The 5,038-nt window shown below is 37.9% G+C and overlaps 1 non-coding gene across 1 annotated transcript; it reads left to right on the top strand.

The window, feature by feature from the left end:
- Positions 1-363: 363 nt before the first annotated feature.
- Positions 364-439, top strand: LOC119466986. Its single transcript, XR_005195499.1, has one exon. It is a non-coding gene; the product is annotated as a small nucleolar RNA SNORD66 (small nucleolar RNA).
- The last annotated feature ends 4,599 nt before the right edge of the window (positions 440-5,038 follow it).

The following is a 5,038-nucleotide window of genomic DNA, read 5'->3' as shown; positions in this document are numbered from 1 at the left end:
AATGATAAGGGTACCTCTACACACAGTTAAAGCTTTTTTTTTTTTTTTACCATTCATTCTCTTATTCACTCAACAGATGCCCTGGGTACCAGCTGTGCCATTCACTTGCACTTGACTGAAAACACTCAGAAGACAGAAAGGCACAGTTTTTGCTCCCAACAACTTAGAGTTTGGTGGGGAATCAAGCATATGAACTATTGGTAATAAACAGAGGAACACTGCTTATTCTCTGAAATCATAAGTCAGATTCTTCCATATGCTAGGAAAATAATAAAAATGGGGATACTATTAGGGGATATAAAGAACATTTCTGCTTACTCTGTTCATGCTGTGGCTTGACCATTAAGAGCTTAAAGGATCATGGTCCACTGATGACTTCCTGTTAATGCCACCTCTCTGGGCCACTGAGAAACTGTGATGGAACTGAGGAAGGGAGAAAAAAAGACAAAAAAAAGGAAAATGGATTATGGACAGAGGCAAAATAATGATGAACAGGAGAGGGAATTTCTTTACATTTCCTGGCAAGGGTGATCTCTGAAACTGATGTCATAGACAGATCTTAGAGCCCAGCTGCCAGTGAGAGTAAATTATCTTCCCATAAAACTCATCCATATGATAATTATGTATTATCAGAGAGGAGTATCTTCGATTAACAAAGATCCATACTCTTAACCATACCAAAAATATTTTAGGTTAATCAAAGGTAGACATTATGGAGGAAACAAGTCATTTTTCATGCCGTTGATATTGGACTCTCCAGTATTCCTTTATAAAAACACTTTGATAGTTGCCTTAGTGGTGGACTTTGATCTGCATAGCATCAGACCTTCATTTGCTGTCATTTCCTATATGGATTGGAGGGACTATTTTGGAGAGGCTGGCATTACCAAGGGTACCTTCATTAACTTTAAGCTCTGTAAGAGTAGGACCATGCTGTTTTTTGTTATCACTCTATTATCAAAATTTGTCACAGTCCCAGACCAATTACAGACATAACATATACATTGGTTAATGAAGAAGTAATTTAATCAAATGCAATGATTCTTTCCCAATTTGTGCTATTAAAAACAACAAATTAATATCCTGTTCTATTTTTAATGGTAGAAATCCTTTTAAGGCAGGTGAGAATCTGATAATACTTATAGTTGAAAAAAATAAAAGTAAAATGTCATTAATAAATCAATTGGTTCTGAAGTCAGTTCCCCCGAAATACTTCTATTGCTACATATCATATAAATATTTATTATAATCCAATATGAAATCAACTCCTTAAAATTTTCTCATTTCTTTGTAGAATTGGACCTAGACCTATTTTGAGTATAATTGAAAGTGAGGTTTCACCTTGGTTTACGTCAAAATCATTATACCAGAAAATAGCTAAGAACATTGTCTTTATAGACCCACGCCACTAGTATTATTATTTATTTTGATTAGAAAAAATTTGTTATTAGAAGCAATATTTTCTCTCATACCAATTACATGCAACTACTCACTTTTGAAAGACAAAGTAAGTTGCCGCCAGAAGGACCCACAAGTTCCTATTTTCCTTTTTGTCTCGTGATCGTGTTAAAAAACGTATTTAGCCTTGTATGGCTACTTTCACTATTTTCTAATGTTACTGTTCATATGTCCTTTCTCCAGTTTGGGCTGCTATAGTCCCTTGAAGTGACCTTTTTTTTTTCTATCAACTTCAGATTGAACCGGCTTCATTCTTTCAGAAGGCACTCACCATGGCAACCATAACAATAAACAAAAGAAACCCATACACCCAAAGCTTGCGCCTTACTCACCAAAACCTAATAGTTTACTTATACTAACTACCTGCCAACACTCTTAAAAATAACACAACATACTCTTCCCTATGAGCACACAGCAGTATTTTCACTAAAGGATGAAATCCTGGAACATTTAATTATCTTAAAAGCAAATGGTAATTAAAACACTTTTCCTAACACTGGGACGATGGGGTGGTGAAGGAAAGAAAGCTAGAGATCGGAATCCATTATGTGGCTGAGGCTTCTGTCTGGTCGATTTAAGCAGATTGGAGCCGAGGCAGTCGCACATAACCGCCTCAGGTAAGGGAGCACAGTGTTCCTGTGGGGTTATCAAACCGGCCAGGCCTTGAAGGCAGAGCAAAGCCCTTCCAGTGGGAAGTTCTTCCTAAGTGCTTGCATGGCATCCGCGGGATTATCCCACCCCACTCACACATCATCTGGCTTTAAACTTTAGGCCCTCTGGCAAAGAAGAGACGAAACATCTATTCGTCCCCTCCTCCCTCTTATCCCTCGTTCTGCCTTTCCCATCCTGTTTCCTAGCAGCCGCTGGCTGAGGCCTGGCCTTCTCTGCCAAGCACCAGGCTGGATTAGCTGCAAGCCAATAGCTGGGGGTCAGGATTAAGAGGCCAGCGTGCACTTTAATACAAGCTGCCTATAATTAATGGCATTATTAATAGCTTGACTGAAAAATTCATTAAAAAATCCATTAAAAATAAATACCCTTTTACAAAAGGCATTGCCTTGGGTAAGAAAAACAGAAAAAAAGATAAAGGAAAATTGATTGGTGGCTTTCAGTTCACAGAAAGACAGACCATAGTTCAAACTGATTAAAATTGAACATTTTAGATTAAGCACCCTTGCCAAAGTATTCTCTGTAGTTACCCAATATGAAAATATTATGATATGTCACATATTTATATTTTTATGTATCAAGGGCTGGGATATCAGACATGCAGGTAGCTGCTTGAAATAACTTTCTTCAAGTGAATACTCTTGACCCTCAGTGATAGCAGAAAGTCCCGTGAAATGCTGGTTAACTGTCTGATTAACTCAGAGCTTCAAAGGCAAAAGATCTGTTGAGAGGTGGATTATTCCCCCAAAATTTGTGACTTTGTCCAATTGTTTATCTACTTTCTGCATACGTGCTAGCATTGGTCCTCTTTCTCCTCTTCTTTAATTTTTTTGCATTCATACCACAGTTGTTCTTCTCTGTATATCGGGCTCTGTAACTTGGAATCGATATTATTGAGTTTTGCCTCAGCCCAAATAAACAATGTAGAAGGTGATTGGAATGTCTGTGGTTCAGATGTTTGTTCCAAGAAAAGTGGCGATGGAAGGGGAAAGTCCTGTTGGGTACACAGACTCCCCTGCCCCCCTTCCCGACTTGTCCTCTATAAACGTTTGTTTGTGTTGATACTAAATCTGATCTTTTGGGTCAACTTTGCTCTGGGTCTAATCTGCTCATTGGTGTGAGATGAACATTGTCTTCCAGAGGTACAGGCGACCATGCCCTCTGAAAAAAAGACCCCATTCATGAGAGTATTTGCTTGAAGAGAGCTTTTATTCACTTCACCTGTTATGTTGTGCCTATAGAGCACAAAGCCAAGTGGAGATTAGGCAATTATCTGGTTAATAGGATCAACATAGACAAGAAGTTCATTCAATAGGCATTTCGGACTGCACACCATGCACAGCACAACCCTGGATGGGTGGAGAGGCACAGGGTGAGGAGAGAACATACTGCTGCTTAGTTCCTAACACAATAAAGGAAATGAGACATAAGCACAGTGAACAACTGACATGCAATTTACAAGCAAGGGAAGAATCATATGGGATTCTATGTGCTAAAGTGGGGAATATAACAAGTTAAAAAATATAAGAGGTGATTAAGTGGGGGTATGTCTCTTGGAAAAGGCAAATCAATGTCTCTGTATGTTCAGAAATCTCCAGTTCATCCCTTTAAACCTGGTAATTTCAGACAGTCAATGCATGCTCTTTTTAAATGAATTAAATTTCCTTTGTTGCCACTACACTAAGTTCTCAAAATTTATACTGAAGATGGGTACTTAATTCCTGGAAATATTGGGAAACTTTTTTTTTTTAATCTGGGATTCACCGGGGCACCCACAGATATTCTGTTAACACTCTGGCATTGTTTCAGCTCCCACTTTTCCCTCCTTAACCACTGCCTGTTACTTGCAGAAAGTTATTAGTGCAGTGTGATAGATATTAACTGAGCAATGAGCTTCCCAGTAGAAAAATACTGATGTAAAAATGCCTGTGCTCTGTGATTTTCACTTTTGTTTCTAATAAAATATGGCCCTGATTAGCAAAGTGTCGAGTAATTTCCCAAGTAGGGTATGTTTGTCTGTTCAATATTTTCCATTCTCTTTCATTCTCTTCCTATAATTTAGACTCATGGTAGATTTTCCCTAAAGTAAAACATTTGCAATTTTGTGAGGTTCCAAAAATTAAAAATAGGTGCTCTGGGGTGAGATTCTCTTGTCTACTGCTCCTGGGCATGCAATTATCAACTTACAGCTTTTATGTCTATGTTAATGTGAAAACCTACACTATTGGTTAAAATTTTTTAAATTATGTCATTTGGCTGTTTTGTCCATGTATAACGAACACATTTAACTAATGTATTTCTGAAATGTTTACTGATGGAATCAAACAGTTGTTTGACACACTTTAGATAGAACCTACATGTAGACAATAGAAAGAGGAAGGTAAGAGGGAAGAGGAGAAAGGCTCTGCAGGGCAGAGACAGGATGCTGGATGAAAGACACTTGAGGAGATATCACTGTTCAGCCCTGTCACTTAGCACCTGGCAGGTCATCTATTAGGTAAATTAGGGGCAATAGAACACACTGATTTTGGAAAGGAAGATCTTGACAGTTAGGAAAACAAGATCAAGCAAAGGCTGTAAAGCTATTCATATTATTTTTTATTCAAATACTGTAATCCCACTTGTCTGAGTAGGCTAGGAAGTTTACCAAACTTCAAGCACTTGGTGACTGACTTCCATCAAAGAGAGATCAAATAATTACAGACATGGGATGGAAGGAATGTACCCAGGATGTGAAAAAGTAGCAAGCATTAGGAAATGAAAGAAGCAATTTTATTAATACAATCACCCACCTTTTTCATCGCCACCAAGGTCAAACAAAACCTGGCATACATTATATAAACAGATCTCAGTTCAGATGCTGGATTATTCACTCATTCATTCAAGAAATAATTATCAAACACTTACTAAA

Source organism: Cebus imitator, unplaced genomic scaffold, assembly GCF_001604975.1.
Source record: "Cebus imitator isolate Cc_AM_T3 unplaced genomic scaffold, Cebus_imitator-1.0 Scaffold248, whole genome shotgun sequence".
NCBI classification, from domain to species: Eukaryota; Metazoa; Chordata; class Mammalia; order Primates; family Cebidae; genus Cebus; species Cebus imitator.
This window is presented reverse-complemented; position numbering and strand designations above follow the sequence as displayed.